The 24,383-nt window shown below is 45.7% G+C and overlaps 1 long non-coding RNA gene across 1 annotated transcript; it reads left to right on the top strand.

Annotated features, from left to right (window-relative positions):
• Positions 1-361: 361 nt before the first annotated feature.
• Positions 362-24,295, top strand: LOC116982242. Its single transcript, XR_004414414.1, has 3 exons — positions 362-431; positions 7,766-7,884; positions 24,282-24,295. It is a non-coding gene; the product is annotated as an uncharacterized LOC116982242 (long non-coding RNA).
• The last annotated feature ends 88 nt before the right edge of the window (positions 24,296-24,383 follow it).

The raw sequence follows: 24,383 nt of genomic DNA, 5'->3' as shown, positions 1-24,383 counted from the left end.
TAATCTCATCCATGTCCGTTGTATTGTTCTGTTAGTATAGTCTGGTCTGCAGTTCCTTGTTCCATCATCTTATTCTAATTGCTGACTCCAAATACTACGTTTCCTCATCAGTTTTTGCCCCATCAGAGATATTCTCCCCTTTGTTCCACCAATCCACCACAACCCCTCTCTACAAGTGAAAAACAACTTGTTTTTGTTGCTGTTTCCTACTCTGGTGAAGGGTCTCTGATCTGAAACTGAACGGTTTCTTTCTCCACAAATGTTGTTGAACCTGCTGAATGTTTTTTGAATTTTCTTCCATTTTTATTTCAGATTTTCAGCATCTGCGGTTCTTTGCTTTACACGTTGATTTTGGATGTTGTGACCGGCCAACAACGAATCAAAGGAGATCAGATACGTGGTGTCGTAATCTACTGGGATTCAAGTAACTAGTAAGTGTTTCAATGGGAAGGTTCTGCCTGCTCGGGATGGGACTCCATTTTAGTTTAATTTAGAGATACAGCACGGAAACAGGCCCTTCAGCCCACCGAGTCCACGCCGACCAGCGATCCCCACACACTAACACTATCCCACACACACTAGGGACAATTTACACTGAAACCAAGTAGACCGTGGGCCGAGGTGCTTTTTAGTTTCATTTTACATAGAAAATAGGTGCAGGAGGAGGCCATTCGGCCCTTCAAGCCAGCACCGCCATTCATTGTGATCATGGCTGATCGTCCCCTATCAATAACCCGTGCCTGCCTTCTCCCCATATCCCTTGACTCCACTAGCCCTTAGAGCTCTATCTAATTCTAACTTAAATCCATCCAGTGATTTGGCCTCCACTGCCCTCTGTGGCAGGGAATTCCACAAATTCACAGATCTCTGGGTGAAAAGGTTTTTTCTCACCTCAGTCTTAAATGACCTCCCCTTTATTCTAAGACTGTGGCCCCTGGTTCTAGACTTGCCCAACATAGGGAACATTCTTCCTGCATCAAGTTTGTCCAGTCATTTTATAATTGTATATTTTTCTATAAGATCACCCCTCATCCTTATAAACTTCAGTGAATACAAGCCTAGTCTTTTCAATCTTTCCTCGTATGACAGTCCCGCCATCCCAGGGATCAATCCCGCGAACCTACGCTGCACTGCCTCAATCACAAGGATATCTTTCCTATAATTAAGAGACCAAACCTGTACATAATACTCCAGGTGTGGTCTCACCAGAGCCCTATACAACTGCAGAAGAACCTCTTTATTCCTATACTGAAATCCTCTTGTTATGAAGGCCAACATTCCATTAGCTTTCTTCACTGCCTGCTGTACCTGCACGCCAACTTTCAGTAACCGGTGTACAAGGACGCCCAGGTCTTGCTGCACCTCCCCCTTACCTAACCTAACCCCATTGAGATAAAAATCTGCCCCTTGTTTTTGCCGCCAAAGTGGATAACCTCACATGTTTCTATAGAAACATAGAAAATAGATGCAGGAGTAGGCCATTCGGCCCTTCGAGCCTGCACCGCCATTCAATATGATCATGGAAACTAAGTATCCTGTACCTGCCTTCTCCATACCCCTTGATAACTTTAGCCACAAGGGCCACATCTAACTCCCTCTTAAATATAGCCAATGAACTGGCCTCACCTACTTTCTGTGGCAGGGAATTCCACAGATTCACCAGTCTGTGTGAAATTTTTTTTTTCTCATCGCAGTTCTAAAAGACTTCCCCCTATCCTTAACTGTGACCCCTTGTTCTGCACTTCCCCAACATCGGGAACAATCTTCCTGCATCTAGCCTGTCCAACCCCTTAAGAATTTTCTATAAAATCCCCCCTCAATCTTCTAAATTCTAGCGAGTACAAGCCGAGTCTATCCAGTCTTTCATCATATGAAAGTCCTGCCATCTCAGGAAGCAGTCTGGTGAACCTACTCTGTACTCCCTCTATGGCAAGAATGTCTTTCCTCAGATTAGGAGACCAAAACTGTACACAATACTCCAGATGTGGTCTCACCAAGGCCCTGTACAACTTGCAGTAGAACCTCCCTGCTCCTATACTCATCCTTTTGCTATGAATGCTAACATACCCTTCGCTTTCTTCAATGCCTGTTGAACCTGCACTCCTACTTTCAATGACAGGTGTACCATGACACCCAGGACTCGTTGCATCTCCCCTTTTCCTAATTGGCCACCATTCAGATAATAGTCTACTTTCCTGTTTTTGCCACCAAAGTGGATAACCTCACATTTATCCACATTATACTGCATCTGCCATGCATTTGCCCTCTCACCCAACCTATCCAAGTCACCTTGCAGCCTCCTAGCATCCTCCTTACAGCTAACACTGCCCCCCAGGTTCATGTCATCCGCAAACTCGGAGATATTGCAGTCAATTCCTTCGTCCAAATCATTAATATATTATTGTAAATAACTGGGGTCCCAGCACTGAGCCTTGCGGTACGCCACTAGTCACTGCCTGCCATTCTGAAAAGGACCCGTTTACTCCTACTCTTTGCTTCCGGTCTGCCAACCAATTTTCGACCCTACCCCCAATACTATGCTCTAATTTTAGTCACCAGTCTCCCGTGTGGGACCTTATCAAAGGCTTTCTGAAAGTTTAGATACACTACATCCACTGGCACCCCTTCATCCATTTTACTTGTCACATCCTCAAAAAATTCCAGAAGATTAGTCGAGCATCATTTCCCTTTCATAAATCCATATTGACTTGGACTAATCCTTTTGCTGCTATCCAAATGCCCCATTATTACCTCTTTAATAATTGACTCCAGCATCTTTCCTATCACCAAAGTCAGGCTAACTGGCCTGTAATTCCCCGTTTTCTCTCTCGCTCCTTTCTTGAAAAGTGGGATAACATTAACTATCCTCCAATCCACAGGAACTGATCCTGAATCTATTGAATATTGGAAAATAATCACCAATGCGTCCACTATTTCTAGAGCCACCTACCTGAGGACCCTGGGATGCAGACCGTCAGGTCCAGGGGATTTATCATCCTTCAGTCCCATTAGTCGACCCAATACTATTTCTCGCCTAATGAACATTTCTTTCAGTTCCTCTACCCCATTAGATCCTCTGTCCTCCAGTACATTTTGTGACCCAAATTACATATCTACCTGTATTTATTACATATTCTGTAAAACATTATATAAATCATTCCTGCAACTAGTCAAGAACAAAACCAGCACATATTTTTAAAATACCAGAGAAACCTTAAAAGGAGGCCTAAAGATTCTGAATCCTTGGGAAAAAAAGTGACACATCAGCTCTGCTTTGGAGAAGCACAGACTGAATCTCAATAGTTTGGATATATCTAATGTAATTGAGTTTAAAATAAGCAACATATCATAAAAATAAAAAATAGGAAAAGTAAATTTGCACTTAATGAATAACACAAGTATTCCACCACTCCAAAGTTAAGAATACAATTGCCCTTGCAACAGATTTCATAGGCTAATGGCCAAATTTACACTATATAATATTTCAAACAGATTTAAATTGCGTTGTGGATTTCTTGTCAGAGGTGTCCAATCCTCATCTGACTCGCTAGATTCATAAACTTGGGCTTGACGCCTTCTGCTCCAATTTGCCATGAATTCTGGCTTTGGTACGTCTAATCCTGTAAAAAATAAAACATCCTCATCATCTGTTATGGCCACAACTCAATCTTCATTGAGTTACCAGTGCAAAATATCTGTGGAAACATCACTTTGTAATGTTATAGTTATTACTATTTCCACCAGAGTATTCATGCTTATTCAATTGATCATGTCTACTTGAAGAAGACAGCAAACAACCTTAAAATTATTTTTCAGAGTTAAAGAATAATCAACCAGCATGAAGAATATGATGGATGAGTATGTGTCTATTTCCAGGTCAGAAATCACAATGACCAATCTTTCAGTTTCACACATCTGTGTGGGAAGTGAAATAGATCAGAATCCTTCTTTCTATTCGTCCAGGTTTAAAGTAATGGCTCATTCTTGCTGCCTGTACTGACAGTGACACTTTGTGCAATGGTTGGGTAAATGGATTGAATAATGAACAACCTGGACAATCCACCTCTTCATCAATGGGAACTTTGTCCAATTTCTGATTTCAGGACTGTGACTAGTTGCAACGTTAAAAACCATAACTGGGCCTCAATGTCTATGGGTTTGTGTTATCCATGGTCACCATCTTCTGAATGACATCAGGCTTTGGTATCGGGGGGGGGGGGCATTAAAGCGCGTTAGCAGGTTTGCAAGCAGCGGCCCTTATCAGGGCGCGTGGGGTGCGGGAGGAGGAGGAGATGAGTCGCTGTCGCTCGCAGTTCAGCGCCCGTCATTCGCTGCGACCCTTCCTCACCCCGCACTGAGTATCTTTCCCACGCAATACAGCCGTCTCCGCCGACACAAAACGTTGCGTTCCTTTTCTCCAGAGATGCTGCCTGACCCCCGGAGTTTTTTGTGTCTATCTTCGGCACAAACCAGTATCCAGTTGCCAAGCCGGACAAAATGGCTCGGTGTTAGGTTGCCCGGCTGTGCTTTGAGTGGTCTGGGGCACCCGGGCAACCGTGAATTTCGAGCTGAATGACATCAAGCTTTGGTATTGATTGTAAATTTAGTCCAATTTGAGATCACTGATGGGAATTTTTGAATATTGGTGAGGAACCTCAGCAGGAGGAAATCATATAAGTACTGTATATGAATGCGCGAAGTATAAGGAATAAAGTTCACGAGCTTGAAGCTCAGTTAGAAACTGGCAAGTATGATGTTGTGGGAATTACTGAGACATGGCTGCAAGAGGGCCAGGGCTGGGAACTGAATATTCAAGGGTATATGTCCTATCGAAAAGGCGGGCAGAGGGGGTGGGGTTGCCCTATTGATGAGGAATGAAATTCAGTCCTTTGCAAGGGGTGACATTGAAACAGGAGATGTGGAGTCAGTATGGATAGAACTAAGGAATTGTAAGGGTAAAAATACCCTAATGGGATGAATCTACAGGCCCCCAAACAGTAGCCTGGACATAGGACGAAAGTTGAATCTGGAGTTAAAATTGGCATGTAGCAAAAGTAATGCTGTGGTTGTTATGGGAGATTTCAACATGCAGGTAGACTGGGAAAATCAGGTTGGTACTGGACCCCAAGAAAGGGACTTCGTAGAGTGCCTTTGTGATGGATTCTTTGAACAGCTTGTATTGGAGCCTACCAGGGAGAAGGCAATTCTGGATTTAGTGTTATGTAATGAACTGGATTTGATAAAGGACCTCGAGGTTAATGAGCCATTAGGAGGCAGTGACCATAACATGGTCAGGTTTAATCTACAATTGGAGCGGGAGAAGAGTAGATTGGAGGTGTCAGTGTTGCAGATGAATCAAGGGACCATGAGGGAGGAGTTGGCCAAAGTTGACTGGAAAGATACACTAGCAGGGATGACAGGGGAAAACAAAAATGGCAGGTGTTTCTAGGAATAATACAGAAGGTGCAGGATCAGTTCATTCCTCGGAGGAAGAAAGATTCCAAGGGGAGAAAGGGACGACCATGGCTGACAAGGGACGTCAGGGACAGTATAAAAATTAAAGCGAAGAAGTACAACGTAGCAAAGATGAACGGGAAGCAAGAGGATTGGGTAATGTTTAAAGAACAACAGAAGATAACCAAAAAGATAATACGGAGAGAAAAGATGAGGTACGAAGGTAAGCTAGCCAAGAATATAAAGCAGGATAGTAAAAGCTTCGTTAGGTATGTGAAGAGGAAAAAATTAGGTAAGACCAAATTTGGACCCTTGAAGACCGAAAAAGGTGAATTTATTATGGGGAACAAGAAAATGGCAGATGAGTTGAACAGCTTCTTTGGATCTGTCTTCACTAAGAAGACACAAACAATCTTCCTGATATAGTAGTGGCCAGAGGATCGGGGGTGATGGAGGAACTGAAGGAAATCTACATTAGGCAGAAAATGGTGTTGGATAGACTGATGGGACTGAAGGCTGATAAATCCCCAGGGCCTGATGGTTTTAAAAAAAGGCGGCAGAGAGAAAACTGGGAATTATAGACCAGTTAGCCTGACATCGGTGGTGGGGAAGATGCTGGAGTCAATTATAAAAGATGAGGTAGCCGCACATTTGGATAGCAGTAACAGGATCGGTCCGAGTCAGCATGGATTTACGAAGGGGAAATCATGCTTGACTAATCTTCTGGAATATTTTGAAGATGTAACTAGGAAAATGGACGAGGGAGAGCCAGTGGACGTAGTGTACCTGGACTTTCAGAAAGCATTTGATAAGGTCCCACATAGGAGATTAGTGGGCAAAATTAGGGTACATGGTATTGGGGGTAGAGTGCTGACATGGATAGAGAAGTGGTTGGCAGACAGGAAACAAAGGGTAGGGATTAACAGGTCCCTTTCAGAAAGGCAGGCAGTGACAAGTGGGGTACTGCAAGGCTCGGTGCTGGGACCACAGCTATTTACAATATACATCAATGATTTGGATGAAGGGATTCAAAGTAACATGAGCAAATTTGCAGATGACACAAAGCTGGGTGGCAGTGTGAACTGTGAGGAGGATGCTATGAGAATGCAGGGTGACTTGGACAGGTTGGGGGAGTGGGCAGATGAAGTTTAATGCAGATAAATGTGAGGTTATCCACTTTGGAGCAAAAACAGGAAGGCAGATTACTATCTAAATGGTGTCAATTCATGAAAATGGTGTCATGAAATTCATGACAACGGGATCTGGGGCCCTTGTTCATCAGTCTATGAAAGTAAGCGTGCAGGTACAGCAGGCAGTGAAGAAAGCGAATGGCATGTTGGACTTTATAACAAGAGGAATTGAATATAGGAGCAAAGAGGTCCTTCTGCAGTTGTACAGAGCCCTAGTGAGACCACACCTGGAGTATTGTGTGCAGTTTTGGTCCCCTAATTTGAGGAAGGACATTCTTGCTATTGAGGGAGTGCAGCTTAGGTTTACAAGGTTAATTCCCGGGATAGCTGGACTGTCATATGCTGAGAGAATGGAGCGGCTGGGCTTCTACACTTTGGAGTTTAGAAGGATGAGAGGGCTTCTCATTGAAGCATATAAGATTGTTAAGGGCTTGGACACGCTAGAGGCAGGAAACATGTTCCCGATGTTGGGGGAGATCAGGGCTCGAAATTCACGGTTGCCCGGGTGCCCCAGACCACTCAAAGCACCGCCGGGCAACCTAAACACCGAGCCATTTTGTCCGGCTTGGCAACTAGATACTGGTTTGTACCGAAGATAGACACAAAAAACTCTGGGGGTCAGGCAGCATCTCTGGAGAAGAGGAACGCAACGTTTTGTGTCGGCGGAGACGGCTGTATTGCGTGGGAAAGATACTCAGTGCGGGGTGAGGAAGGGTCGCAGCGAATGACGGGCGCTCAAGCTCAAGTTCAAGCCTCCACCATCTCCTCAGGCAGCGTGTCCCAGATTGCAACCACCCTCTGGGTGAGTTTAATCTCATCCATGTCCGTTGTATTGTTGTGTTAGTATAGTCTGGTCTGCAGTTCCTTGTTCCATCATCTTATTCTAATTGCTGACTCCAAATACTACATTTCCTCATCAGTTTTTGCCCCATCAGAGATATTCTCCCCTTTGTTCCACCAATCCACCACAACCCCTCTCTACAAGTGAAAAACAACTTGTTTTTGTTGCTGTTTCCTACTCTGGTGAAGGGTCTCTGATCTGAAACTGAACGGTTTCTTTCTCCACAAATGTTGTCGAACCTGCTGAATGTTTTTTGAATTTTCTTCCATTTTTATTTCAGATTTTCAGCATCTGCGGTTCTTTGCTTTACACGTTGATTTTGGATGTTGTGACCGGCCAACAACGAATCAAAGGAGATCAGATACGTGGTGTCGTAATCTACTGGGATTCAAGTAACTAGTAAGTGTTTCAATGGGAAGGTTCTGCCTGCTCGGGATGGGACTCCATTTTAGTTTAATTTAGAGATACAGCACGGAAACAGGCCCTTCAGCCCACCGAGTCCACGCCGAACAGCGATCCCCACACACTAACACTATCTCACACACACTAGGGACAATTTACACTGAAACCAAGTAGACCGTGGGCCGAGGTGCTTTTTAGTTTCATTTTACATAGAAAATAGGTGCAGGAGGAGGCCATTCGGCCCTTCGAGCCAGCACCGCCATTCATTGTGATCATGGCTGATCGTCCCCTATCAATAACCCGTGCCTGCCTTCTCCCCATATCCCTTGACTCCACTACCCCTTAGAGCTCTATCTAATTCTAACTTAAATCCATCCAGTGATTTGGCCTCCACTGCCCTCTGTGGCAGGGAATTCCACAAATTCACAGCTCTCTGGGTGAAAAGGTTTTTTCTCACCTCAGTCTTAAATGACCTCCCCTTTATTCTAAGACTGTGGCCCCTGGTTCTAGACTTGCCCAACATAGGGAACATTCTTCCTGCATCAAGTTTGTCCAGTCATTTTATAATTGTATATGTTTCTATAAGATCACCCCTCATCCTTATAAACTTCAGTGAATACAAGCCTAGTCTTTTCAATCTTTCCTCGTATGACAGTCCTGCCATCCCAGGGATCAATCCCGCGAACCTACGCTGCACTGCCTCAATCACAAGGATATCTTTCCTATAATTAAGAGACCAAACCTGTACATAATACTCCAGGTGTGGTCTCACCAGAGCCCTATACAACTGCAGAAGAACCTCTTTATTCCTATACTGAAATCCTCTTGTTATGAAGGCCAACATTCCATTAGCTTTCTTCACTGCCTGCTGTACCTGCACGCCAACTTTCAGTAACCGGTGTACAAGGACGCCCAGGTCTTGCTGCACCTCCCCCTTACCTAACCTAACCCCATTGAGATAAAAATCTGCCCCTTGTTTTTGCCGCCAAAGTGGATAACCTCACATGTTTCTATAGAAACATAGAAAATAGATGCAGGAGTAGGCCATTCGGCCCTTCGAGCCTGCACCGCCATTCAATATGATCATGGAAACTAAGTATCCTGTACCTGCCTTCTCCATACCCCTTGATAACTTTAGCCACAAGGGCCACATCTAACTCCCTCTTAAATATAGCCAATGAACTGGCCTCACCTACTTTCTGTGGCAGGGAATTCCACAGATTCACCAGTCTGTGTGAAATTTTTTTTTCTCATCGCAGTTCTAAAAGACTTCCCCCTATCCTTAACTGTGACCCCTTGTTCTGCACTTCCCCAACATCGGGAACAATCTTCCTGCATCTAGCCTGTCCAACCCCTTAAGAATTTTCTATAAAATCCCCCCTCAATCTTCTAAATTCTAGCGAGTACAAGCCGAGTCTATCCAGTCTTTCATCATATGAAAGTCCTGCCATCTCAGGAAGCAGTCTGGTGAACCTACTCTGTACTCCCTCTATGGCAAGAATGTCTTTCCTCAGATTAGGAGACCAAAACTGTACACAATACTCCAGATGTGGTCTCACCAAGGCCCTGTACAACTTGCAGTAGAACCTCCCTGCTCCTATACTCATCCTTTTGCTATGAATGCTAACATACCATTCGCTTTCTTCAATGCCTGTTGAACCTGCACTCCTACTTTCAATGACAGGTGTACCATGACACCCAGGACTCGTTGCATCTCCCCTTTTCCTAATCGGCCACCATTCAGATAATAGTCTACTTTCCTGTTTTTGCCACCAAAGTGGATAACCTCACATTTATCCACATTATACTGCATCTGCCATGCATTTGCCCTCTCACCCAACCTATCCAAGTCACCTTGCAGCCTCCTAGCATCCTCCTTACAGCTAACACTGCCCCCCAGGTTCATGTCATCCGCAAACTCGGAGATATTGCAGTCAATTCCTTCGTCCAAATCATTAATATATTATTGTAAATAGCTGGGGTCCCAGCACTGAGCCTTGCGGTACGCCACTAGTCACTGCCTGCCATTCTGAAAAGGACCCGTTTACTCCTACTCTTTGCTTCCGGTTTGCCAACCAATTTTCGACCCTACCCCCAATACTATGCTCTAATTTTAGTCACCAGTCTCCCGTGTGGGACCTTATCAAAGGCTTTCTGAAAGTTTAGATACACTACATCCACTGGCACTCCTTCATCCATTTTACTTGTCACATCCTCAAAAAATTCCAGAAGATTAGTCGAGCATCATTTCCCTTTCATAAATCCATATTGACTTGGACTAATCCTTTTGCTGCTATCCAAATGCCCCATTATTACCTCTTTAATAATTGACTCCAGCATCTTTCCTATCACCAAAGTCAGGCTAACTGGCCTGTAATTCCCCGTTTTCTCTCTCGCTCCTTTCTTGAAAAGTGGGATAACATTAACTATCCTCCAATCCACAGGAACTGATCCTGAATCTATTGAATATTGGAAAATAATCACCAATGCGTCCACTATTTCTAGAGCCACCTACCTGAGGACCCTGGGATGCAGACCGTCAGGTCCAGGGGATTTATCATCCTTCAGTCCCATTAGTCGACCCAATACTATTTCTCGCCTAATGAACATTTCTTTCAGTTCCTCTACCCCATTAGATCCTCTGTCCTCCAGTACATTTTGTGACCCAAATTACATATCTACCTGTATTTATTACATATTCTGTAAAACATTATATAAATCATTCCTGCAACTAGTCAAGAACAAAACCAGCACATATTTTTAAAATACCAGAGAAACCTTAAAAGGAGGCCTAAAGATTCTGAATCCTTGGGAAAAAAAGTGACACATCAGCTCTGCTTTGGAGAAGCACAGACTGAATCTCAATAGTTTGGATATATCTAATGTAATTGAGTTTAAAATAAGCAACATATCATAAAAATAAAAAATAGGAAAAGTAAATTTGCACTTAATAATAATAATAATAATAATAGCTTTATTTATATAGCACATTTTAAGTCAACTTGCATTGACACCAAAGTGCTTTACATAAATTAAATAATAAATTTACATACAAACCATAGAAAAAGGTCAAAATTAAATAAAGAAAGAAAATGGACACAACACATTATAGAGTTCAACACAAACGTCCCCCCACAGCAGAATCAAAATTTTCCACTGTGGGGAAAGGCAGCAGAAAGTTAAGTCCTCTTCCTCTGAAACACACTTAATGAATAACACAAGTATTCCACCACTCCAAAGTTAAGAATACAATTGCCCTTGCAACAGATTTCATAGGCTAATGGCCAAATTTACACTATATAATATTTCAAACAGATTTAAATTGCGTTGTGGATTTCTTGTCAGAGGTGTCCAATCCTCATCTGACTCGCTAGATTCATAAACTTGGGCTTGACGCCTTCTGCTCCAATTTGCCATGAATTCTGGCTTTGGTACGTCTAATCCTGTAAAAAATAAAACATCCTCATCATCTGTTATGGCCACAACTCAATCTTCATTGAGTTACCAGTGCAAAATATCTGTGGAAACATCACTTTGTAATGTTATAGTTATTACTATTTCCACCAGAGTATTCATGCTTATTCAATTGATCATGTCTACTTGAAGAAGACAGCAAACAACCTTAAAATTATTTTTCAGAGTTAAAGAATAATCAACCAGCATGAAGAATATGATGGATGAGTATGTGTCTATTTCCAGGTCAGAAATCACAATGACCAATCTTTCAGTTTCACACATCTGTGTGGGAAGTGAAATAGATCAGAATCCTTCTTTCTATTCGTCCAGGTTTAAAGTAATGGCTCATTCTTGCTGCCTGTACTGACAGTGACACTTCTACCGCTGCACCATCGAGAGCATCCTTACCAACTGTATCACAGTATGGTATGGCAACTGCTCTGTCTCCGACCGGAGATACTGCAGAGGGTGGTGAAAATTGTCCAACGCATCACCGGTTCCTCACTCCCCTCCATTAAGTCTGTCCAGAGCAAGCGTTGTCTGCGAAGGGCGCGCAGCATCGTCAAGGACTGCTCTCACCCCAACCACAGACTGTTTACCCTCCTACCATCCGGGAGGCACTACAGGTCTCTCTGTTGTCGGACCAGCAGGTCCAGGAACAGCTTCTTCCCTGCGGCTGTTGCATTACTTAACTCTGCACCTCGATGATTGCCAGTCACCCCCTCCCCCGGACACTCCTTCCCCCAGAAAAATTGCACTACTATGACTGTATGTACGTATATATATTTATTGCTCATTATTCTATGTTCGCTCTTCTGGGGAGATGCTAACTGTATTTCGTTGTCTCTGTACTGTACACTGCACAATGACAATAACGTTTGAATCTGAATCTGGTGGCAGGAACACCAGGCACATTTACACTGGGTAGAGCTGGACAGTCATTGTTCCACCGTTCCTCAGAGTCAGAACCAAGCCTCCTCATAAACACACCGACCACCACCCCAGTCACAGATTCTGGCCCCTGGATCTGGACTCTTCACGCAGGGGAAAAAACAGTAGACACGAGTGATAAATTCTCACATGTACTGACAATGGACCAAGTAAATATTTAAAGTAACATAACATGCAGCAATTATCCAATCTGTGGACATTTCATTCAGCTCACCCCTCATTCCACAAACGCACGAAAGACCAGTCACTACACATGACAAACCTGCACCCAGTCTAATGAAATGTTATGTTATGTTAATTCCTCATTTAGGACAGGAGACCAAATGTTACCTTTACTCCAGGTGCGTCTGTAACAAGGCACCATGATAATTGTATAAAAACATTCACACAATACAGCATTGCTGCTGAATTGTCAGCTGGAGAGGATGGCCTCAAATATCACCACATCTGCCACCATGTTGTCACCCACCCACACTGTCCCCACCTTCCTGAACCCTCTCCCGCAACCTCTCCCGTGCCCTCTCTGCACCCTCCACGACCCAGCCCTGCACACCTGCACCCTCCACGCCCCAGCCCTGCCCACGTGCATCCTCTCTGCACTCTCTCCACTCTCGTGTGCCCTCTCTGCACCCTCCACGCCCCAGCCCTGCACACCTGCACCCTCCACGCCCCAGCCCTGCCCACATAAACCCTCTCTGCACTCTTCCACTCTCCTGAACCCTCTCTACATCCCCTCCACTCTCCTGAACCCTCTCTACATCCCCTCCATTCTCACGAACCCTCCCTGCACCCTCCACACCCCGTCAAATAGTGAAAGGCCTAGATAGAGTGGATGTGGAGAGGATGTTTCCACCAGTGGGAGAGTCTAGGACCAGAGGTCACAGTTTCAGAATAAGATGTACCTTTAGAATGGGATGATGAGTAATTTCTTGAGCCACAGGGTGGTGAATCTGTGGGATTCATTGCCACAGACGGCTGTGAAGCCCAAGTCAGTGGATATTTTTAAGACGGAGCTTGCCAGATTCTTGATTTGTGTGTGTGTCAAGGTTGTGGAGAGAAGGCAGGAGAATGGGGTTGAGAAAACGGCAGAACTAGAGGGTTCTGTTCCAAAATAAGGTCACCAAACAAGTGTAGCTCACTCCTGTTTATTTATCTTCAATTGTGTTTCAGGCAGAGATTCATGTTTTTTTTTGTTTCACTTACTAATTGTGTGTTTTTACCAACTCTATTCTTCAAAGGCTGATGGTGAATTTGAGTATGCTGAAGGCACAATTGCATATATTGTTTATAAGAAATGAGGCAAAGAGCCATGTGAGCCGTTAGGAGAGAGGTTCAAATCAGATCAGCCATGTTGTTATTTAATGGTGGGATATTCTTGTTAGGCCGAGGTGCAACTTCTCTGCTGATTAATATGGTTGAATAAAAGCCTTAGACAAGTAAATTAAATTAATAGAGTAACCCGGCAAAGCAGACTAGAAATCTGAAGAAGGGTCTCAAACCGAAACATCACCCATTCCTGCTCTCCAGAATTGTTGCCTGAGTTACTGACCTTTCTGTCCTTGGCCTCCTTCACTGTTAGAGTGAGGCATAAAGCAAATTGGAGGAACACCACCTCATATTTGGCTTGGGCAGCTTACACTCCAGTGGTATGAATATTACCGTCTCTAACTTTAAGTAACCTCTGCTTTCTCTCTATCTCCACCCACCCCCCTTCCTAGTACTCCGACCAGTCTGATTGTCCCCGTGATTAAATTATATCACTGAAAGTTTCTTTGTCACCTTTTCCCAATTAACTATGATCTTTTCTACATTTTCCTTGATCCCTACCCCCTTTGAAGTCTCGTTTAAACACCTTACACTTCCTTATCTCTGTGTCTCCCTCCCCCCTGGCTCTGAAGAATGGTCTCAATCAGGAAGGTCACCCATTCCTTCTCTCCAGAGATGCTGCCTGTCCTGCTGAGTTACTCCAGCACTTTACATGACAAATTACATTAATATTTGCTTCCATCTGGGCTTTTATTGCCACCTTCCAAGGTCGAGCAGGTGATGAATGTCAGTTTCCATTAATTAAATATTATCCATGTATGGGATACATTGGATGTGATGTGTTGCTGTGGTCGGGGGTGGGGATTGAACCTGCCGCACTGGGCGGTGATGCGCTGATTGGCCCCGCCCCCATGCGCTGTCAATCACCGGGCAGCTTCGTCATCGCTCTCCTGACGCGCGGCCTTTGCGCGTGCGCGTCACGCAGGCGCGGAGACGGTTTGACGGTCACCCCTCTGTTCCCCTCCCCCCTCCTCCATCCCACCCTCAATGCACCAAACAACAACAAAAAAACACCCGGAATCAACATGCGGCGTTTCGCCCCCCACCCGGAAGCCTAAGACCCGCCGTCCCGCTGTGCCAGCGCCGGTGCGCCGCCCTAAAGCGTCCCCTCTCCTTCCGGAAGCGCCCTTGTGGACAAGCGGTTCGCCAGCCAACCGGAAGTGGTGCGGGAATGCTGTGACGAGCAGGTAAGGGCAAAGTATATAGAGGAGCTCCTCTAGTATCTTTGGGTAAGGGTGACAGCGCTGCCATGCAGCGGGGGAGGCAGCAATGCAGCCAGTGATGCATGCATTCCCTTGAATGCAGCAGGGGGAGCATGCACAGGCGCTGGCAGGCGGTTCCCCACACTATAACTAACCATGAATTCACACTTAATGTGGCCCTGCAGGCCTCTGTCTCATTTCCAAACCATTTGCCCCAATAACTCCCCCAAAGTCACCAAGCCGACCTTGCGGGGCAACGGCGTGGATGTGGGGAGTCCAGAGCGTCCGGAAAACGCCCTTCGGCCCATTTCACTCCTGCTAGCCCACACATGGCATTGTCTGAATTGGACCCTGAATTTGTAGTCAGCAGGGCAGTATTCTGCATATCGCCAACTTACCGATCCCACTCCGCCTTGCAACCATGGCTGACCTATTTCCCCCCTCTCTCTGTGCCTCTCGCTCCCCCTCTCTCTCTCCCCCCTGTCCCTCTCACCCTTCTCTCTCCCCCACTTCTCTCCCTCCCTCTGCCTCTCTCTCTCCATTTCTCTGCCTCTCTCTCCCCCTCTCTGCCCTCTCTCTCCCTGCCTTCCTCCCCCTCTCTGCCTCTCCATCTCCTCCTCTCTGCCTCTCTCTCCCTCCCTCTTTGCTTCTCTCTCTCTCCCTCTCTCTCCCCTTCCCCCCTCTCTCTCTCTCTCTCTTTCTCCCTCTCTTTCTCCCTCTCTTTCTCCCTCTCTTTCTCCCTCTCTCTCTCTCTCTCTCTCCCTCCATCCTTAGATCACACTTGGAATATTGTGTGCAGTTTTTGCCTGTTGGCCTTCATAACAAGAGGAGTTGAGGAGTAAAGAGGTCCTTCTGCAGTTGTACAGGGCCCTGGTGAGACCACACCTGGAGTATTGTGTGCAGTTTTGGTCTCCTAATTTGAGGAAGGACATTCTTGCTATTGAGGGAGCCCAGCGTAGGTTCACCAGGTTAATTCCCGGGATGGCGGGACTGTCATATGCTGAGAGAATGGAGCAGCTGGGCTTGTGCACTCTGGAATTTAGAAGGATGAGAGGGTATCTTATTGAAACATATAAGATTATTAAGGGTTTGGACATGCTAGAGGCAGGAATCATGTTCCCGATGTTGGGTGGAATCCAGAACCAGGGGCCACAGTTTAAGAATAAGTGGTCGGCCATTTAGGACTGATATGAGGAGAACCTTTTCCATCCAGAGAGTTATGAATTTGTGGCCATTTGGGACTGAGATGAGGAGAAACTTTTCCACCCAGAGAGTTGTGAATCTGTGGGATTTTCAGCCTCAGAGGCTGGTTCTCTGGATGCTTTCAAGAGATCCGGTTCTCTGCATGCTTTCAAGAGGACTCTTAAAGATAGCGGTCAGGGGATATGGGGAGAAGGCAGGAACGGGGGTACTGATTGGGGAAGATCAGCCATGATCATATTGAATGACGGTGCTGACTCGAAGCACTCGGGTCACAGCTTAAGGATAAGGGGGAAATCCTTTAAAACCGAGATGAGAAGAACTTTTTTCACACAGAGAGTGGTGAATCTCTGGAACTCCCTGCCACAGAGGGTAGTCGAGGCCAGTTCATTGGCTATATTTATGAGGGAGTTAGATGTGGCCCTTGTGGCTAAGGGGATCAGAGGGTATGGAGAGAAGGCAGGTACGGGATACTGAGTTGGATGATCAGCCATGATCATATTGAATGGCGGTGCAGGCTCGAAGGGCCGAATGGCCTACTCCTGCACCTAATTTCTATGTTTCTATGTTTCTATGAAGGGCTGAATGGCCTACTCCTGCACCTGTTGTCTATTATCCAGTGAAGGTGATTTCACTTGTTGTTAGACAAAAATGCTGGAGAAACTCAGCGTGTGAGGCAGCATCTATGGAACGAAGGAAATGGTTCTTGAGTCTGAAGGTCTCGACCCGAATCGTCACTTATTCCTTCGCTCCGTAGATACTGCCTCACCTGCTGAGTTACTCCAGCATTTTGTGTCTACCATCAATTTTCGAGAGAGAGAGAGGAGAGGGAGAGAGAAAGATAGAGGCGAGGAGAGGGGAGAGGGATGAATTTTAAAGGAATTGCAGTTTTCACTTTCGAAGCAGATTTGCAAGTTTGACCCCAGCATCTGAAGATGGGGCTCGACCCGAAACGTTGCCTATTTCCTTCGCTCCATAGATGCTGCCTCACCCGCTGAGTTTCTCCAGCATTTGTGTCTACCACCTATTAAATTCAATCGTTAGTTAACTTCAGAGTGGTGGCATTCTTGCGTGCGCGCGTGGAGGGCGTGCGTATGTGTGGGCACACAATACTCCAGGTGTGGTCTCACCAGGGCCCTGTACAACTGTAGAAGGACCCGTTTGCTCCTAGACTCAACTCCTCTTGTTATGAAGGCCAACATGCCCAAACTGCACACAATACTCCAGGTGTGGTCTCACCAGGGCCCTGTACAACTGCAGAAGGACCTCTGTGCTCCTATACTCAACTCTTTCTCTGTTTTCTTTAGTGTCCTTTCCAAATAAAATGAAAACATATTTTACACTTTGTGGACAACTTGATGTTTGAATTATGTTCTTCAATCAGTTTAGTCCAGTTAGTCTAGAGATACAGCGCAGAAACAGGCCCTTCGGCCCACTGAGTCCGTGCCGGCCAGCAATCGCCCGTTCACACATTAGTTTAGTTTGGAGATACAGCGCAGAAACAGGCCCTTCGGCCCACCGAGTCCGTGCCGGCCAGCAATCGCCCGTTCACACACTAGTTTAGTTTAGAGAGACAGCACGAAATCAGGCCCTTTGGCCCAACGTGTCCTTGCCGACCAGCGATCCACGGACACACACACACACACACACACGTCAATTAACCTACAAACCTCCACGTCTTTGAATTGTGGGAGGAAAACGTAGTGCCCGGAGAAAACCCACGCAGGTGACGGGGAGAGAACGTGCAAACTCCGCACAGACAGCGCCCGTGGTCAGGATCGAACCGGGGTCTCTGGTGCCGTGAGGCGGAAACTCTACCGCTGGGCCACCGTGACGACCAGAGAGGGAGGGAGAAGTGAATACTTCGCTCTCCCTCGTCCCTCATCCCTCTCTCTCTCCCTCTATCTCTCCAAAACTTCCTCAAAACGTTCTCAAAAGTTTCTCAAAATTTTTTCGCCATTGTCGGGGTCTGAAAACGACCGCTATAGACGGCACTATGTACAGCCTCACCCCCCCACACCCCCCCCGCCCACCCGCAGAGATGATCCGCGGCTCCGCATTCGCGAATCGGCCGCTTATTAATTGAGACCGCGGCTTCATTTTACCGCGAGTACGTATGTCCGGTCGAAGCACTTTTTCCCGGTAAGTTTTCGCAGGCAGCTCCGAGATTAGCTGTTAAAGACTTATTACTCTACAACAAGCTGGCATTAGTGACAATGTTTAATTTACTGTGTCTTGGATACATATAGTTTAGGCCCTCACTTTCATGAATGAATAAAGTAAGTGAATAAATGAAGTAAGTGAATGAATGAATGAATTTATTCACATTATAAAAGGGTGCAATTAAATTAATTAAACTCCATACAGATTGATTTTCATAAATTCAGACGTTAGATCTTACCTTTTAGTTAGAGTTGGTCCCTGGCTGTGTAAATCTTTGTGTTCCAGGACCTCAGCAGGGACTTTGCTTTCAAGGCTTTCTTGCACTTTAATCCACTTCGCAGCAATTTCTTCAGCCTTTTTAATGCTTTTCCCACTAAATACAATTACCTGCTGCAAGTTTCCGCGACATTTATTCCACAGAACAACAAATCAGTATCTCCAGTAAAACAGGCATCTGTGAAGTCCCCTCAGCCATGTTGTGTGCTAGCCTGAAACAACTGGCAGACAACTCAATGTTAAACGTGCTTTGATTGGACTAAAAATGACCCGAACATATTCCGGTTTTTCTCTAATTTAATAAAAAATGTGCAAGTCTTCTTCATATCGAGTTTCAGGGGTGATTTATATAATTTTTTTTACACAATATGTGAAAATTTCATGTAGTTTGGTGACTTGGGTCACGAAACTGCAGAATAAAGCTCCTCGGCCCACAGCCGACCCTGACTGATTCTGTGTCTCGACCAGGAAGGTCACCCATTCCTTCTCTCGAGAGATGCTTCCTGTCCCACTTTACGGCAAATTACATTAATATTTGCTTCCATCTGAGCGTTTATTGCCACCTTCCAAGGTCGAGCAGGTGATGAATGTCAGTTTCCATTAATTAAACATTATCCATGTATAGGATGCATTGGATGTGATGTGTTGCTGTGGTCCGGGGTGGGGATTGAACCTGCCGCACTGGGCGGTGATGCGCTGATTGGCCCCGCCCCCATGCGCTGTCAATCACCGGGCAGCTTCGTCATCGCTCTCCTGAGGCGCGCCCTTTGCGCGTGCGCGGCACGCAGGCGCGGAGACGGTTTGACGGCCGCGCGCGCCGCCACCGGTCACCTGACCCTCCAACCGTCAGCGCACGCTGCGCCCGCCCCTCTGTTCCCATTGGCTACCGGCGGTGTCCGTCACTGGTCTCAGCCAATAGTGGAGGCGGAGACACAGAGGGGGCGGGAACAATCCGGCGCATGCGTGTTGATGACAGATCTATAGAACAATTTCTTTCTCCCTCTGTTATTTAATGCAGAATATCAACATATTGACTCTTTGTGCTGAGAATTGTATTAAAGTCTGCCCGAACTTTCACTATAGTTCAGATCTTAGAGCTGGGGACTCCCCTTTGTCTCAGGCACAGTCGACGCCTCAATAGACAATAGGTGCAGGAGTTGGCCATTCGGCCCCTCGATACAGCACCGTGGTCATGGCTGATCATCCACAATCAGTTCCCCGTTCCTGCCTTCTCACAATATCCCCTCACTACGCTATTTATAAGAGCCTCATCTAGCTCTCTCTTGAAAGCATCCAGAGAACCTGCCTCCACCGCCCTCTGAGGCAGAGAATTAAATTGTGGCCCCTGGTTCTGGACTCCCCCAACATCGGGAACATGTTTCCTGCCTCTAGCGTGTCCAAACCCTTCACAATCTTATATGTTTCAATGAGAAACCCTCTCATCCTTCTAAACTCCAGAGTGTACAAGCCCAGCTGCTCCATTCTCTCAGCATATGACAGTCCCGCTATCCCGGGAATTAACCTTGTAAACCTTCGCTGCACTCCCTCAATAGCAAGAATGTCCTTCCACAAATTAGGTGACCAAACCTGCACACAATCCTCCAGGTGGGGTCTCACTAGGGCTCTGTACAACTGCAACTGAGGATGCTCCTCAGCTTCTTCCCACAGGCAATAAGACTGATTAACGGACTTTGTCCCCTCCCAAAATATCGCTCACCAACACATCCAGACCCTCTGCAGTAAAGCCGCTGTCGATCGGACCGTCTGTTTTTATTATATTGTTAATTTTAGTCCTACTTTCTATGTATTATCCTTTTTGTTTTTATTTATACACTGAATGGAAACCGATTGAGCAACGTTTTTTCGTTTCCTCTGTGTATGCGAGTTCTCAGGGAAATGATATTAAAGGAATACTGATACTGATACTGAGAAGGACCTCTTTGCTCCAATATTCGATTCCTCTTGTTATAAAGGCTAACATGCCATTCGCTTTCGTACTTTCATAGACTGATGTACAAGGACCCCCAGATCCCATTGTACTTCCCCTTTTCCCAACTTGACACCATTTTGATAGTAATCTGCCTTCCTGTTTTTGCTGCCAAAGTGGATAACCTCACATTTATCTGCATTAAACTTCATCTGCCATGCATCTGCCCACTCCCCCAACCTGTCCAAGTTACCCTGCATTCTCATAGCATCCTCCTCACAGTTTACACTGCCACCCAGCAAATTTGCTAATGTTACTTTGAATCCCTTCATCCAAATCATTGATGTATATTGTAAATAGCTGCGGTCCCAGCACCGAGCCTTGCGGTACCCCACTAGTCACTGCCTGCCATTCTGAAAGGGACCCGTTAATCCCCACTCTCTGTTTCCTGGCTGCCAACCAATTTTCTATCCATATCAGCACTCCACCCCCAAAACCATGTACCTTAATTTTACCCACTAATCTCCTACGTGGGACCTTATCAAATGTTCTCTGAAAGTCCAGGCACACTACATCCACTGGCTCTAGTTTGTCCATTTTCTGAGTTACATCCTCAAAAAATCCTAGGAGATTAGTCAAGCATGATTTCCCATTCGTAAATCCATGCTGACTCGAACCGATCCTGTTACTGCTATCCAAATGTGTGGCTATTTCATCTTTTATAGATGGCTCCAGCATCTTCCCCACCACCGATGTCAGGCTAACTGGTCTATAATTCCCCGTTTCTCTCTCCCGCCACTCTTAAAACGTGGGATAACATTAGCTACCCTCCATTCCACAGGAACTGATCCTGAGTCTATAGAACATTGGAAAATTATCACCAATGCACCACGATTTCTAGAGCCACTTCCTTAAGTACCCTGGGATGCAGACCATCAGGCCCTGGGGATTTATCAGCCTTCAGTCCCATCAGTCTATCCAACACTATTTCCTGCCTAATGTGGATTTCCTTCAGTTCCTCTGTCACCCCAGATCCTCTGGCCACTACTATATCAGGAAGATTGTTTGTGTCCTCCTTTGTGAAGATGGATCCAAAATACCTGTTCAACTCATCTGCCATTTCCTTGTTCCCCATAATAAATTCAGGTGTGCAGGTGCAGCAGGCAGTGAAGAAAGCGAATGGTATGTTAGCATTCATAGCAAAACGATTTGAGTATAAGAGCAGGGAGGTTCTACTGCAGTTGTACAGGGTCTTGGTGAGACCATACCTGGAGTATTGCGTACAGTTTTGGTCTCCTAATCTGAGGAAAGACATTCTTGCCATAGAGGGAGTACAGAGAAGGTTCACAAGACTGATTCCTGGGATGGCAGGACTTTCATATGAAGAAAGACTGGATAGACTTGGCTTGTACTCACTAGAATTTAGAAGATTGAGGGGGGGATCTTATAGAAACTTTCAAAATTCTTAAGGGGTTGGACAGGCTAGATGCAGGAAGATTATTCCCGATGTTGGGGAAGTCCAGAACAAGGAGTCAGTTTAAGGATAAGGGAGAAGTCTTTTAGGACCGAGATGATAAAACATTGTTTACACAGAGAGCGGTGAATCTGTGGAATACTCTGCCACAGAAGGTAGTGGAGGCCAGTTCATTGGCTATATTTAAGAGCGAGTTGGATGTGGCCCTTGTGGCTAAAGGGATCAGGGGGTATGGAGAGAAGGCAGGTACAGGATACTGAGTTGGATGATCAGCCATGATCATATTGAATGGCGGTACAGGCTCAAAGGGCCGAATGGCCTACTCCTGCACCTATTTTCTATGTTTCTATGTAGGTTAATTGGCTTCTGTAAATTGTCCCTGGCGTGATGGATGGAATTGGTATGATAGATTGCTGGTCGGTGTGGACTTGGTGGGCGGAAGGGACTGTTTCCATATGTATTTTTACATATATATCTTAATTTCATTGAACCGTATATGATTGAATATGTGGCATTATTTTCGTCTTGTTTCTATATTCAAAGGGTAAGGTTGAAACGGTCTGAAGAAGGGTTTCGGCCCTAAACGTTGTCTATTTCGGCCCGAAACGTTGCCATAGATGCTGCCGCACCCGCTGAGTTTCTCCAGCAATTTTATCCACCTTCAATTCTCCAGCATCTGCAGTTCCTTCTTGAACAAGTTTGATTGATTTATTTGTGCAGAACAGTGATGGAAGTCTAACTTTTGCTTTGTTTCTCTGTGTTTTTCTCTATATATATATATATACAAGTAACAACAAGTAACAAGTAGCCTTTATTGTCATTCAGACCTTGCGGTCTGAACGAAATTTTGTTGCCTTGCAATCCTACATAGAGTAAAAATGACAAAACACACAATAAACACAAATTAACATCCACTGAAAAAGCTACTTTTCTTAACAACTAAACAGGTTCGCTTCTTAATAAACAGACACCACACAAACTGTTTGGTAGACCAGTTCAAAACTTTACTTATTATCGGCCGATGGAAGGGAGGGAGAATTCCAGTTAAGTGACCAATATAGACACTTGACCGTCCTCCGTCCACTTCCCTGAACAACAGAATTACATTGCATTAAATAGTTTTTTTTGTCCCCTTAGCACATTCCACAGACATTAGTCATGGTCAGAGGTACAGGAAAAGGTTTCCACAGAATGCATCACATCAAAGGCATTTTGTTTACATGGTACAAGATATACTAAAAACATTGGCCATTTGGTTTAGGTCATTTTATCTTCAAAGAGATCACCCTAGCTCTTTCGCTGCTTCCTCTCTGTCACTTGGTCCCTCATAAACATAGGACACTTGGTTTACGGCATCTTATCTTTCTACTTCCCTGGTTCCTCTCTCGTCACTTCGTCCCTCATAAACATAGGACACTTGGTTTACGGCATCTTACATCAAAGAGATCTTTCTAGCTTCTCCTCTCTGCTTGTCACTTGGGAGACAATGTTATAGGATTTATTATCTCACACACCGCAACCTGAGGCAAGCCTAATTTGAGACTAAATATAAGCTGTAAGCTAGCCCAGAAGCCAATTTAATATCTTCTTATATTTTTAACTAAAATTTGGCTTCATCACCACCACAGTGAGTTCAACAGGCACCTCCTCACTGTGGTGGAAGGCAAAAGTCTTAAGTCTTTGTCTCATCCCTTCTTATTCTCCCTCTGCGCCGAGGCCGCTGCTGCTGTCCCAGCCGCCGCTGTCATCCACTGGGCCCGCGGTCGGGTCGAGTGGCCGCTGCAAGACAGCATGAATATAATCTGATTTCCATACATGAATATAGTCATTATTGTGCTGCACCTGTTGATCTGTGCCTGGCCTATATTGTTGAATGTAATTAGGATTGAAATTTAGCCTAACCTTATTCAAACCTAAATCAATTTAAAGCATAAATGTTGCATTCAAGCGTTAGTTAAAAGACTGGCTACAGTATGCACCAGATTGCACAATTTCAAGCTGAAAAATGCAAAAGTTCCCTACCGTGGGAGGAGTGGGACACCCCCCCCACCCGCATCCCACAGCCTCCTCCCCCCCCCTCCCCGTCGCTACGCTCCCTCGCAATTTCTCATTCTTTCATGTGTTACTCAATAAACACAGTTGAACGAGATCTGTGAGAATGTGTGATTTACTCGACAGGTGCCTACTTACTTTTGCCAGTTTCTGCCTGTTATTGCCTGCACAGGGCTGTGTGTGCTGCTGTAAGTTGTCCTGTGAGTTACTCACTGTGTCTGTGGTTGAGACAGTCGGGACCCTCTGCTGCTCTCACCCTGGGGCTGGGACCTCCCGGCCGGCCTGTGTGGACCCTGTAGGGGCTGGGACCCCCAGCCTGTGTGGACCCTGTAGGGGCTGGGACCCCCGGCCTGTGTGGGCCCTGTAGGGGCTGGTACCCCCGGCCTGTGTGGACCCTGTAGGGGCTGGGACCCCCGGCCTGTGTGTACCCTGTAGGGGCTGGGACCCCCGGCCCGGCCTGTGTAGGCCC

The sequence above is a fragment of the Amblyraja radiata genome, chromosome 16, assembly GCF_010909765.2.
Source record: "Amblyraja radiata isolate CabotCenter1 chromosome 16, sAmbRad1.1.pri, whole genome shotgun sequence".
In the NCBI taxonomy this organism is placed as follows: Eukaryota; Metazoa; Chordata; class Chondrichthyes; order Rajiformes; family Rajidae; genus Amblyraja; species Amblyraja radiata.
Note: the sequence above shows the minus strand (reverse complement) of the source record. Positions and strands in the feature narration are given on the sequence as shown.